Source organism: Lutjanus erythropterus, chromosome 8 (assembly GCF_056507025.1).
Source record: "Lutjanus erythropterus isolate fLutEry1 chromosome 8, fLutEry1.hap2, whole genome shotgun sequence".
Lineage (NCBI taxonomy): Eukaryota > Metazoa > Chordata > Actinopteri > Lutjaniformes > Lutjanidae > Lutjanus > Lutjanus erythropterus.
Window position 1 is genome coordinate 34,108,729 of NC_139324.1, and position 14,957 is coordinate 34,123,685.

Here is a 14,957-nt window from a genome sequence, read left to right on the forward strand (position 1 = left end):
AGTTGTAGAAATAATAGCAGTGATAGCAATGGTGGCTGTCAGTTAAAATTCCTCTGCAGTTTTGAATATGTCCGTTTGGACTCTCCATTAAAGCCACACAAAAAAGGCTCTTCCTTCCATCCCATTTCAAAACTTGGTTAACTTTGTTAAAGCAGAACCAAGAATGTAATCAATAATTGTAATTTTATGAACCATTATTAATGGATCAAAGTGGTGAATCTGCCTTGGAACATGCTACCTGATCATGTTAGGCGTACCACAACACTTTTTTTTTTTTTTTTTTCACCTTATTTTATTTTATTTATATATTTATTTTGCATGCTTGCTCACTTGTTCTTGAAAATAACATAAGTAGACTAAAATGCAATAAATAAGTAAGATAAACAAACAAACAATTAAATAAATAAAAACTCAAGAGCAATGTCTCTTTCCAGAAATCACGACCCAGGTCCATGAGGGGAAAACCATGTAATATTTTGATTTGGGGTGAACTGTCCCTTTAATGTATTGTTGGCTGTACTGTTGTCAAGACTGACAGTAATGGCGGAGTATAACTGATGTGTTTTGATCTTGTTTTCCTAATTATGATCACTGAGTTGAGTTCAGAGTTTATGCGCTGTCATGATGCTGCCACTGCGGGCCAGTTGCCACCAGATGGCGCAGTTGAGTCGTAGCCTGCAGCCTGTTAATTGCCCCCGCAGAGAGCGAGTCTACCTGAAGACACGTTAATGTGTTTCCTCTCATTCAGGGCGGAGAAACTTCTCACTTTTCCCTCATCAAGGAGGAGCCTGCAGACACACCGACATGCACCGAAGCGGAGGCTGAGACACAACTCGGACTGTGTGGAGTAAAAAAGTCGCAGTCAGACGCACGGTCCCTCGGCGATGCTTACCCGCCACCACGCCAGAGATTGATCACCGATCACCAGGACTGATCAGCCGCCCGCAGAGCCCGCAGCGCCGCGGAGAAAGCAGAGCAGAGTGCCCCCCTCTCTGAGCTCCAGGTAAGACGCACTCAGGAATGCGAGGACGGATTGCTGCAAGACTTGAGGGAAATTCCTGAGCAACAACAAACATGTGCTTTAATGTAATTTTACTTCTAAGGAAAATGAATTGTTTTGCTTTTTGCTAAAGGAAACATAGGTCAGGAATACTGCTGGTGCATGTTAAAAGAAAAATAAATGCGTCTTGAAAAGTTTATAATTAGTTTTATGTAAAAACATGCTACTTTTCTACATTTAGATGACATGTAACTTACTTGCAGGCTGATTTTACATCTCAGGCCATGAATGCATTGAAGTTGTTGTCAAGTTCATGAGAGTGGAGGAATATATTTCCAACATTCTTGTTTGCATTAGTGTCATCTACATTAAAAACATTTTTTGAGCACAGTCTTCATGTTAAAGGCATATCTCCTAATACATCCTGAAGTATGTGAAGGCTACGTGTTGGTGCAGAGGTTGTAGCCCAAGGTGGAAGACAGATGAGATTGTTTCTCACATCACTTGCTTCACACTTTAGGCCTGAATTGCTGTTTGACAGGGCTGTGATTTTTTAAAAAAATCCTAAATATGCAGATGTGAACACAGACTTGACGTTTACCTGCTGATTTTGATCAGAGTGAATAGAGCAGATTTGGATGATTAATTTCTTGATTAGAAATCATTTCAATGCTTCTAAATAGGGGAGAGTGGGGACAGTTGCAACAGACATGTTCCCTCTTATCATGGATGTCAAGAACATCCAAACAAGCAAAAATTAAGCCAATCTGATCAATTTTGCCAGAGTTTTGGAGAAAAACAGATTTTTTAAAATTTGGATGGAAGTGTTTTCTGTTTTTAAGTGTTTATTTGTGTAATGTATCAGTGAAGATATAATGTATCATGCTAGCTTGTCTTTGGTGCTAGCCAGGATAAAGTTGATGAGACAAGGGAGGTACAAAAGTAACATGTTTCTTTTCTCTCGCTGTTGTTTAAGATGCATATTTTGCTCATTATATTTGCAGTAAATGCCCAGGGTTATGGTGAGCAAGACCGGCAGATGTCTCACCAATCCAGATGTGTATGCTAGAGCATGTCAGGCTATTTTATGTGAGAGACAATCCATAAGAGGTGATTTTTATTATATTTGTTTTGTGGTCAGTTTATTCAGCACTTACATTTGTCACATGTGTGTTTCTTTTGTCCCAGCAGAGAGGGGCAAAAGTAACAACACACAACATTAACTTTCAGTCTGACTGAGTCTGACTCATTAATCTAAAATGTAAAAACCTGGTTGGTATTGGTAGAGGACATGTGCGTATTGCAGGGCTGTGTATTGGTAAGAAAATGGCGATACGATAATGTATCATAATGTGCGATTCAGTATACTGCAATGTATTGCGATACTGTAAGCAAGGTGACATATTGCTATTTTTTAATCTTATTATAGTAAAACTGTCATAGTATAAAGAAGTCACCACCATATCCATAAAAGTTAAGAAAACTTAACTTTTCCATGCAGATAGCTACACTAGCCTCTAATGTAGGGGGTTTAAAGACAACACAAAATGGAGCACTGCCACAAATCTTTGCATGTATCACAATATCACAATACAGTATTTCTGAGAACAGTATCACAAAAATCATATAATAAAATAATGTCACAATACTCAAACGTAGCGATATTTTCTTACTCCTCTAGTATGTTGTTCACAATAAAATATGGTCACTGTACTTAAATGCCTCTCTGTGTAAAGACAGAAATAGAAAAAAAGTTTAACTTTCATCACCGCTCTAGTATATGATGTGTCCAGGTGTTTGCCTTTGATGCTGCATTTTTGTCTGTGTCTTTGAGAAAGAGTGCGTTTTGCGACCTCGCACACCTTTCTCCTCCGTCTGCATAATTGTTTTTTCGGTGCCGCCTGGCTGTCCCGGGCCCCGGGGCCCCCGGGGGAAGTCCTGCCCGCAGACAGGCAGCTTGGCCCGGCTGGGGACATGCCGGGTCCTGCCGCGCCTCTGAAGTCTGCTGGCTGGCTTTGAACTGTAGCTGCTGGAGGTGGAAATCAATCCGTCTCTATCTCCCCCCCCACCCCCCCACCGCCAACCACCACCACCGCCACCCCACCCACCCTCCTGTCTCCCTCTCCCTCTTTCTATCTCTATCTGCGTCTCTCTTCTCCCCCCCCCCCCCCCTGCAGCCCCCAGCGCACAGCGCGTCTCCGCCGCCATCGAATCTTTCATGTTCACAGGTAGAAAGGCGAAGGAGACGCAGAGAAGAAACAGAGGAGGGAGTGTAACTCATCTTCAAAAGGACTTTATGCTTTCTGAGGATTAAAGGGATGAAGGCAAAAAAGCTAACAAAGCCAGCGCCTGTAGTCATGATCATCCTGCACTAGACTCAAGTGAATAGATAATTTGTTTACTCACTCATCGCTCTGTCGCGTAGCGCTGCTCGGCACCAGAATTCACACAATGACCCTTTATTTATTCAGAAGTGATATCATGGAGCAGGAAGGGATTCTTCTGTTTTTCTTGTGAAAGTTATTGTTGAGATTTATGTCCCAGCTGATTCCAATCCACGCGGCGTATCCACTTACCCCGACGAGAAATTTATAGAGCTCAGGAGGCCTGTTAGGGCTGAATGTTTCATAATGCTTCACACATCTAAGATGAAATCCTGCTAAACACGTCAGAAGGAGTTTACATATGGAAGTGAAGTTATTTCAGCTCATTAGGTTACTACATTTAATTTATGGCACCACTGTTTGGTGGGAGGCTTTAATCCCAACTGCCCCACTAGAACCAGGACCATATGCAACAACAGCAATCTTTTACATTTGGGTTAATGCAGTGCTACACAATACAGTAAAAAAAAAAGAAAAAAAAATTGTAGGAATCTGTACCAAAAAACAAACAAACATCCTTTCTCAAATATAGAAATCAAGATTTGTTGGTCAGGACATTTCTGCAGCACTACAGCTGCCTTGTTGTGAGCAATTTCACGTAGGAACTGCTTTTATTCTATTAGAAGGAAAGTAGTTCTGGTAGATTCTGAAGTAGTTCTAGTAGATTATACTACTAGAAAGAAAGTAGTTCCTACAAGAAACTGTTCACAACAAGGTCTGTGGATTCTTTTGAGCAACCGGGTCATCATTTCTGGAAAGAGACATTGCTGATGAGTTGTTCAAATGTATTGTTTGGCGCCACAGGACACTCCATCTAGTTCCAGTACATTAGAGAGAAGGCATACATCCGTATGACCAATACCTTCAAACCTAGGCAGAATCAAACCTAGAATCAATAGCACTACAGGCCAGAGATAAATACAGATTTTTTATTTTGGGGTGAAATGCCCCTTTAAAAGTGGGGGTCCAAGATTAGTGCCAGGCAAGGGGAGCCATGCCAGGATTTTTTTTTCTGTAACGGTGACAAAATATTAAATATAAATATTACTAGTCTGAGTTAAATTAGTTTTTTGTCCTTTACCAAATGAACTACCTGGTTTGCTGATTCTTGTCTGGTGCTGGAGAGAGCTCACCTGCCTTACAATTATATTAAACATAACATTTTATTATGAGTGTGAACAATTTTTGCTCCAAACTCGCTCAAAATGTTTAAAGATAGCAAAGTCTAATAGTGGAGGTGCAGCTGCTCCACTTGCTCCACTGCCTGTGATGATGATGATATGACATTTGTTGTGGTCTGAACTAAACAAACATGTTTTTTTAGATGTGGAGAACAGGATTTGTAGGGCATCTCTGCAGCAAAAAATGCCACTTCTGTGATTTGGATATTGCACTTGGCCATACTGCGATTTTGATAATATATTGAGTAATTGTGCAGCCCTGTATGATTGCAATAACTGTCTATGAGACTTTAAATACTTTTAGATTCATAGGGATAAACAGCCATCCAACAGAAGATAAATCCAAAGAAAATAAAATATTAGTGTCAGCTTCATCGGAACAGGAATATTGACATTTATTGTCAGGGTTTTGTTTGCATCTGGAAAGAGTTCAAAAAGACTTCACTCATACTTTTTCCTCAGTTTTAGAGCACTCAAGTCAGACTCAACATAAATGTCATACTAATAAATCAAAAAGAGTAGATCACAAAACATGTATTATTCTTTTCAACAGAAAAACACAAGTTCTTGCATTAAAGTCCAACCTAAGTGAGCACCACCTGGGATTTCAATAATGATTTCTAGTTGAAAACTGGTCGATATCTACTCAGTCTGAACATCCGAGATCTGTTTCGCCCTTTTTAAAACCAGTTACAAAATCAACATGTCACGAAATACACATTTATTTATTCATTCTGATAATTTGTTCATTTGAAAGTTGAAAGAGAGATGATGTTGATTAGTGTGAAGGCATTTCTCCATTTCACTGGTAGGCTAAATCTGGTCTGCATGATGATGTAATTTCAACACATTTCATGTTTCATATGAAATGTCGTAAATACAAACTGAGGCTGTGTGCTGCCAACAAGAGGCTTCCAGGACATCATGATGGGAGAAGTTCTTGATGTTAAATAAAGATATTGCTTTCCTTCTTGTTGACTAACTTGCATGTACAAGTACTTCAGTGAATTATGATCTAAATATGAACGTTCAGTCAGCCTCTTCACATAGTTGGTGGAAAAACTTTCACTTCTTAACCAGTTCTGATTGGCTTATAACCAGTGACCAGAGTTGTTATTTTAAACGTCCATTCAACGGAAAAATGCTCACTGGGAAGTGACTTAAAGTGACTATTATTGTACTTATCATAAGTATGCAGAAAATAGACATGAAGTATACTAGACATTAAGTATAAATTATTGATTGATATTTGAATATATTTAATTCTATTTTGAGATGACGAAAAGCTAAAAGAGAAGTGCTGATGTATGATAATTCAGCTCTATCAGTGAGATCTTACCCTGACAGCTCTTCTGACATCAACAAATAAATAATTCACCAATGAAATACTGGTCATAAATTTAATCTATAATCTTTTTTCTGTCAGCATGCAGAGGATCTGCATGTGCTCAACATTGATAGTGTGTACAAACCAATGCACGCTGCTCTTAAAAGGAGAAACAAAATGCTTCTTCTTCTTCTTATAGTGTCCTAAAAACAGTTGTCGCCATAATACCAGAACGTTTCCTTGGCACACAAAATGGTACAGATGCTACAAAAGTACAGAAAAAGTCACTGAACACTCTTTGGTTTTGCTGCAAGCAAAAATTCAGACAGGAAAATAAAGACGGACAAAAATTAGCATTTTTTTTATAGCTTTTGTACTTTCAATACCATATTTAACGGATATTATATGGCTTTAAACATGCGGTATTGAAGATGTATTGATGTATCAATACTTTTAACTTTAGCCTGCATCAGTCAGTCACCAGGACAGACAAGGTAGCTCAGAATAAGACAGTGGATCTTCAGGACTCCCTGAGGGGCCTCCAGGAGGTCCTCAGCAAAATGAGAGGTAGCTGCATTTCATTACATTTTAATTTACATGCAATAATCCTGGCAAAGCAACATGAAAGGGAAAAAAACTTTTCTAATCATAGGTTTCACTCTCGCCGCTATTATTTCCCCATGCACAGTGCAGACAGCTCGACAAACCAATACTAAATCAACAGTTGAAACCTCTCCATGTCGGCCGCAGGGAGCAAGTTTTAATCAAATTGGGGTTTGTGGTCTAATTTGTGTCTACTTAAGAGTCCGTGTGGGAAACCTTCTTCAGTGAGTCATCAATTTCTTCTATACAGAGTCTGGGGCTTTATGTCTTTCAATGTGGAAGAAGAGAAATACCGAGTGAAGTCTTGAAAATCATATTTTGTATAACAGTTTGTGGCTTGAAATGAAGCTTAAACAGATTGTTGTGTGCTGGCGGGTGCTAACGGGAACAACTTCGGTAGGTTTAATCCCATAATGCGGTGTTTCTGGCTGGGTTGGTGAGACAATTGGCAGGTGGGAAGTTGGTGAGGGATCGGAGCAGATGGGTCTTGGATCTGAGGTGGTGGTGTGATCTTTTACGCCGTCCCGGTGTTGCTCAGATGAAAACACGGCTTACCTGAAGCAGGCGTGAAAGCTTCTTTTGGTTTGCAACTTTTAACCCATCAAGTACTTATCCTTCCATCATGACTATCTGCTGCTCAGGTTATTATCCACCTGCAAGAAACACTCCAACAGCCCTCATATTTATTGTAGGAAATATCCACAAAGGCTGATATAACACACCTGCATTATTAACAATAACAACAATTATTGCAGTGCTGACAACTTGCAGTAAACAACAAACAATGCTAATTTATTAGACTAAGAAAAAGCAGTGTTTCAATATAATGTGTAAGGTCGTGTTTGTTAAAGCTGTGGTAGTATTATTGTGTGGCAGCTTCTTTGATGGTTCATTACACTGTAAAACATCACACAGGAATTCAGTAAAATCAACAAATCTTTTTCTCATTAACTTAAAGGAGAAATCTGTCATATATTTACTGTAAGAATTCATTAAATGACCATGATAAGTCATGAGAGATCATAGAAACATTTTAAGTTTATTTTAAGAAATACTCGCTTCTCTGAGAACACCGCTATAGTCGCAGTGCCCCTCTGTTTATGAGTCCTAAGAAATAATTAATAATCTCTTAGAAGGAATGGATGTTTAGAACAGTTAAATGAAATTTATTGAACTGAACTTTAACTCCAGTGTGTATTTTCAGAGCAGTGGGCTTTTGTTTTCATGATAATGGGCTTAACTGGTCAGCTTACAGTGTAGGACTCGTCTTGGCTTGTTATTGTCAAATTATAATGTTGTGCTCGTCTTGCACTCCTGCAGTGTTCCTGCAGCCTGCCTGGGCTTCCTCAAATCTGGGCAGGAGCGGGTGGGAAGAACCAATTCACTTCAACCGTAGGTCATAAATAGGATTTCAGCCCATTTAATATCCCAACTCCGACTCGTTATCTGGACTGCAGTGCTTATTTTTGGATCTGCAGTTGTGCACAGTTTCAAGCATTTACTGTCAGAATTTATAAACACGAGTTCCTCTAGTTCAAAGTCTTTTGAGTTGAATTAATGAACTGTGCAGAGTTCGATCAACACTTTGTTTCTAAACAAACATGATCAGCATATTAGCAGACCTCCCAGCATGCATTATTTGAGTAGTTACGACTCCCCCAAGACCTTTCTTTTTTTTTTATAGCTTGAAGAAAACATGTCATAAAAAACTGCTGTGTGTCACAATAATGAAAACATTGCGAACATGTTTTCTGAAGTACAACTGAATTAAGATCAAGTTTATTTGACTAGAAACATTGAATTATTTTGAATCATCATAAAAATTAGTCGCCTTAAAGTTAAAACAAGATGTATTTTTGCAATGTACTGTATCGTCTTGAAACAGGGGAAACAGAAGAAACACCACAAGAGGTGCACTGTCCTCAAAAACATATACACCCTAATATTTTAGTTGTGATGTTGCTATTGTCCTGTAATCCCTTTATTAGAGGTTTGTAAAAAAAAAAAAAGCAACAATATGTAGATGATGGCTGGTTGCAGATTAGTCTTCCCACCTACAGCCGCTGCAGAGTAAACAGAGACAGAGACAGGGAGAGAGACGTTCTGCCCCAGCAGAGCTAAAGAAGGGAACAAGGGATCAGGAAGAGGAGACGATGAAAGACAGATCACCGGCAGGCAGAGAATCAAAGAGCCTACTGACTGACTGGAGCTGGGATAGGTGTGTGTGTGTGTGTGTGTGTGTGTGTGTGTGTGTGTGCGTGTGTGTGTGTGTGTATGACTTCTTTTCATGTGCCCTAAGAGTTTGTTTTTGCTGCGCACTGAGTGGGAAGCTGACAGTAAGTCTGTAATTAAAGCAATCAAAAGATGAAGAAAGATGAAGAAACACACACACACGTACACACACATACACATCCATGCACATACATAAACACACATTTCATTAGTGCTTCGGCCATGAATGTAACTCAATGTTAATATTATTATAGGGGTGTTTGAGGTATTTATCAATAGTCTGTGTATTACCTACAGTAGATGGCGGTCAATGCAGCCTCAGTTTGGAGAAGCAGAGGGGCACCAGCATGGAAGCTAAGCAATGTACTGCTGTGGAAAAGGTCAGCAACAAAACGTATGTTAGCCAGTTTAAAAAGGCCCACCTAAAAAAGTATTTCAGTTTTAGCGTACACTATATTTAGAATATTTCGCCACTTTACCTTGCCGTCAGACAGCCTTTTTGGATGGGAAACTGCTTTGTTGAATCCAAATAAACACAAACTAACTAACTGGTGTGGCAGTGGCAGACCAGTGCCTTCAATATTCTGCAAAGTAAAATGACCAATTTTGCCAGTGGAGTCTGGTTGGTTTGGAGAAAGCGATATTTAACTTCTTTAAAGGCGGATTCCTGTCAGAAAGAGCTGTCTGACAGCAAGGTAAAGGGGAAAAAATATAATACATTTTGCCACTGATCCTGTCCACAGCAGTACATCGCCTAGTTTCCTATACCAGGACTCCTGCTACAATTTTGCAAACTGCGGGAGTGTTAATTGTCATCTACTGTAGGTTTTACACTGACTGTTGGTAAGCACCTCATACAAGCCCACTTCAAATAGTCCAAACTATCCCTTTAAGCCTTTCCATGTGGTCTTTCTACTGTAGATGACATTTGAGTCATCACCTCTCGTGCGTCACAGTCACCGTAGTTTACTCATTTGATTTATTGGTGGAAATTCAAGTTGCCATAAAGCATGTTTTTGACAGTCTGGCGAAAAAACAGTTTACACCGATAAACCACGATTCTGCAGTTGGATGGGACTGGAGTAAATGGATTTTCAGTCAGCAGACGAGAGCCAGCTGTTGTCTGAGGTTTGCGTCTGTCTCCAAAGTTGGAAATCACTTTAATCTGGAGTTTATTTTCACATCAAACTTAGATGGCAATCACGTCGCAAATTAGACTTATCTATTTCTGGCTCATTTAGCTCCTGATAGCTGAGCTTTGATGGCTACTTTGTTCAGTGAGTCTGGCTTCCTTGAGACCTGGAAAAGTGCAAGGAGAATGGGATTTCATAAACATGTCAGTAGTGCGGTGGTGAGCCTGAGTTGCAGAAATGTGCTGTTAATGATTTACGGACATTGCAACGTTAGAGCTGTCTCTTTTTAGAACTTTTTTCCCCCAATCAGTGAGTCTTGTTCAGAGAAGTTTTTCGAGACACACTCGTGTTTTCAGCTGAACGTGAAAGCGGTTGGTCTAACTTGACTGACAGCGCTGCCGACACCCCTGTATTTACTCTCCAGCTGCCTCCAAATCATAGAAAGTAGGCGAAATGCCAGCAGCACATTCCTCCTTCATAATTCACTTCTGAAGGAAAAAAAAAGAAAGACCGACAGGGGCACTTATAATTACTTGAAAATGGATTGACAGTGGAATGGCCAAATTCTTGAACACGCACTTTGAAACATTACTGAAAGTCGGAGCAGAACTTGGAACTCGAGGTGTGTTTTGATGGTTTTCAGGTGGATTATTAGAAGCACAGGTAGCCTATGATTATGGCCACAGTTCAGTTAATGACAGTGGTAGTTGAATGAAATTGTCTGATTTCTTTTCCTGATAATTACAGACTATTGTAACAACGAGTTTCTCTGATTATAATATCTTTATAATTCAGAATTACAGTGTTGGCATTCACCTTGTGGGGGCTGTATTTGTTTAAGTTTTTTATCATAGATGTACTTGAGTGGAATCAGAGGAACAATCATCCAGTCTAAAGATAAATATATATATGCTAAATTTATTGAGTTTTTTCAGACCAAATGACAGACTGTGATACAAGGGGAAATCCACCGTGTTAGTGGGTTTCTGCTTCATGTTTTATCTACAAACCCACTAGACTGAAGTTTTATTACCTGTTAGGATACAGATCATTAATCTTTCATAATGTCCCAGCATTTATTTAATTTTTATTGTGGTACCCTTTTTTTTTTCCTGATTAAAGGCGCAATGTGTAAGATATGGCCAGAATGTCAAAACATCTTGGTTTGTATTTCCACTGTTCAAGAATCACCAGCTTTGGTTTGGTTGAAAAATAACTCCTTAATCCACCGCGTTAGATGTGAAAATATACTGGTTCCCCGCTACCTCTCTGATGCCCGACTTCGCTCTCATTCCTTTCCATGCCTGCTGTCTTCTTCACTCGGTACAGTGTTGCCTGTTGTCAACCAGATCTCTGTGTTCGGTCTTGTTCTGGCCATGTTCACTGGTTGAACTGGTTCCACTCAAGATTCTTGGGACTTTGGTGCTGTCTACTGAACCAGCCCATATTTACACCAGTTTTGTGTACAACTATTGTAATCAAGGATGTTTATAACAGAGTTTCCAGTTGTGAAACAAATTTGCAGGTTTATTTTTGGTGTAAATGCTCAGAACGGTTCTAAATCAGGTGCTTGAACCAAAACGGGGCCAGTTCCGTGTTGGTGGAAAAGCCTGTGAGAGGCTGCCAAGTCCTGTCCCATTGCTCAGGGTGTTTACATTCTTCCAGAGCTCTAAGATGAGTCAACTAAGGGCCACGAGCTACAGATTTAACAGACAGAAACAGAAGCTAGCTACAGCCATAGACAGATAAGAGTATAATGAGCAGCCTTCAGTGGCGACTCTAGTGATTTTCTGTTCTCTGTTTCTTTGGCGTTACCTTCGAGAGGTGGTCATATTTAGCTAGCTAGATGTTGCTTGCTAGGTTTATATTTGGTACTGTTCAAGCTAGTTTTTGTTTTGTTTAGACTGGGGCTGAGGCGACAGATGATGCCAGCATCCATCGCCGATGGCTCACAGTCACTGACCACTGAACCCTCTACAATCCGAACATTGTGATTCAGAAGCCTTCTGTATTCGAGGTAGTGTGTCGCCTGAGGTTGCCGTAAACAAACAACGATATCATCGTCCGTTGCAATGTTTTATCGTGGACATCGTCAAATGCCAGTTCTGCAGACACTGACCAACCTTAGTTTAGTTGGTGTGAAGTTGCACGCTTGCGCAGCCTGATGAATGGGAAGTTGTTAAAGATATACAGTGTTTATGTTGACAGAATCATAGTTGGTGAATTTTCTTTAGACATCTGCATCATGCGAAGTGCAGCTAATGATGACTGTCTCCTCTTCTGTCAGGGGCTCAGAGGTGGTGAATGTGAGATTCTCTCCGCTTGTTTGGCTGGAAAACAGCAGGATTTGTGGTGCTGTGTACCAGAGAGGGTAACATGTGTTTGAGATCTCGCTCGGATTTGGCAGGTTGAGAACTTGGTCTGTAAAAGGGCAAAATAATTGTCTTCTTTTAGGGATGGAGTTGCTCGGCACAACATAGATTAACTTTGGAACTTGTTTATGGCCAGGAAGCAGAGGGATTATGTGTGCAAATGTGTGAGAGTGTTTATGGTGGGGTTAATTAGATATCTTGCTAGGGTGGTGTGTGACGCCAAAATATATTTAATTTAAAGACATCAGACTGACAGTGTCGAAGGCCGAAGCTTTCAAATATTGGTAAAATCAATCATCAGCTAACTGCAGCTTCAGCAAAACAAGATCAATAAGACAAGAATTAAAAGCAAATGGCTCTTTATATTTAAGATATATTAGAAAAAAAATACAGGAGAGGAGGTTGCATGAAGGAAAAGAAAATAAGTAAGAGAAGAAAGAGAAAGATTTCAATGGAAAACAGATTTTCCTTTTAGAAATACCAAAAGCAGGATGACAGAGACCCCTGGAACCGCATGCTGCTGATCTAATTGTCATCAGAAATTAAGTGCTATGGAAGAGCCCACAAACCATCCTCTAACCACTTTCTTCATCTTCTTCGTTGGTTTGCTTCTTGGCCCGAGTTTCCCTCGCCACTGATTGGCCTATTACTTAATCGGGCAGGAAGTCATTATCAACCGGAGTAATGAATATCCTTTACAGGGTTAAACACAGATGGTGAAGCGCAGTTTCCCACACAGTCGGCCGTCGTTAATGCTACTGAGTGACATTAAAGTAGAGAGACAGAACGATGCAGAGAACGAGACTTATTTGGCATGTTTATCAATGAAACTAATGAATGGAATTAAACCATCGAGACAGGAGAAGGGGGAGAAAGAGCAGTATTAACACTGGGGCCTCTCATGTGGTACCATTACATTTGAGTCCTGGAGCTAAATCAGATTTTCTGAAATCCAAACAAAGATGTCAGTCATAAGATTTAGTGTACGTGTAGAAGAATATCTGAAGCAGGCTAATTTATGTTTTGGGGTTTAAATATGAGGGTAATTGTGATTCAATCACCTGGCAGCCACTGTAAAAATACTTACCAAACATGTAGAATTTAGAATTAGAAATAATTTAATTATCTACAAATTAATATAAACAAATGCAGACCCTCTTACTAAAAACTGGCTGGTTACTGTCTGCAGTAACTGTGGGAAAAGGTTGTTGGGTTCATCTCCCAGTAGGCCTTTTTGGCTTGATTGTGCTTTCCATTGAATTTCTTGGTACTGGTTGGGATCATTGGGAAATATTGTCAATCTCCTAAATGCTACGCTGCGGCCCTTGCGAGGCCAAAGGCAGAGTTAGCAATGATAAAGACTGCAGCACATATGGGACTGGGTGTTCCACCCCGGGTCGAAAAAGCCACAAAACTGACCTATCACAGACTAATCATGCAGTAAAAATCTACTGCTTATTAAAGACCAAAGCATATTTGTCAGGATGATTGTGCTGCCAGAGACGTGACTGTTATTTTCAAGTCATGATGACCAATCGTGATGAACCAACTTCCCATAAGAAACCGACTAAAATGTTCTTAGTCACCCAAGACCTTCTCTAATGATAGGTGGACTTGGGGCAGGCATACTGTTGTTTTAACAATGTTTAATGCTCTGTTTATAACATTTAACACACAATGTGCTGACAGAGTAAGGTCTAAAGCAGGGGTCTTCAATGCTTTTCAAGACATGAACCCCTTAGCTGATAGAGAGATGGAGCATTGACCTTGAGCATTTGTGCTTACGGCTTATGGCTAATGTGCGTTAGCCTCATTCTCTGCACTTTCACCAATGGTTTCTGAGGTGAGAGGGTATGTCAGGGTCTCTTGCTCATGAAGTTACAAAATTACCCATTGTGGCTCACGAGAGTGTCTGCACACTTGGCATAATTATACAACTAATTGGCCAATATGTTTTAATAATACGTAGCTAACTACTTTGCCATCATGGAAAGAGGCCACACAGTGATGTAGTAGGTTAGCTAGTTCGTGTGTTTGCATGATGATTCACGGGTAAGCTTTAAATGTTAAATGTAAATTAAATGTTATTAACTTAGTGCAATAAAATTTTGAGTTTCGAGCTAAACTCAAACTCTTAAGTTTTGTAAAAAAAAGGTTGCACCAACTACTGATCTTTTGTTGAGATCACTTACTTTTCTTGTTTAGATAAAGTTAAATCCTTGAGTTTTAGAATCCCCTAAGAATGTGTTTCAAAAATTATTGATTAAGTCAAGACGTCAAAGTGAATAATGACTAATATTTTAATATTTTTGATTAAAACCATTTAATTTCAGGCATCCAAATAATGACAAATAAGGTTCACAACTCAATTTGGGCTCGAAACTCAAAAATCTATTGCGGTATATTACCCTGAAATTTTGAGTTTTATAGATTTTCAGATCTTTCTTCTTCCCTCTTCGTTCCATCTTCCACACTATGTTAAAGTGTTCTGTCGAGGACCCTCTACAATCCATGATTGTTGGTCCCCGGACTCCAATTTGAAAACCACTGGCCAAAGAAAAACAACACAAGGATAAATAATAAGGGACTGACTGGCAGTAATGGGAGGATGCCTGATCTGACTGCCAAAAAAATGAGTGTAGAGAATTAACAGAGTCCTCGTCTTCTCAATGTATGTGTTTGTGTGAGCTGATCTATGGGAATTTCCATACGGCAACCCCCCCTT

At 39.8% G+C, this 14,957-nt stretch overlaps 1 protein-coding gene across 1 annotated transcript in view; it reads left to right on the top strand.

Moving 5' to 3' along the window:
- Window positions 1-778: 778 nt before the first annotated feature.
- The window catches only part of edar (ectodysplasin A receptor), a 58,209-nt gene continuing 44,030 nt past the window's right edge, over window positions 779-14,957 (top strand). The window contains exon 1 of the mRNA XM_084724111.1: window positions 779-1,003. The gene's annotated coding sequence lies outside the window, so the exon portion shown is untranslated. The remainder of the gene's footprint in view (window positions 1,004-14,957) is intronic.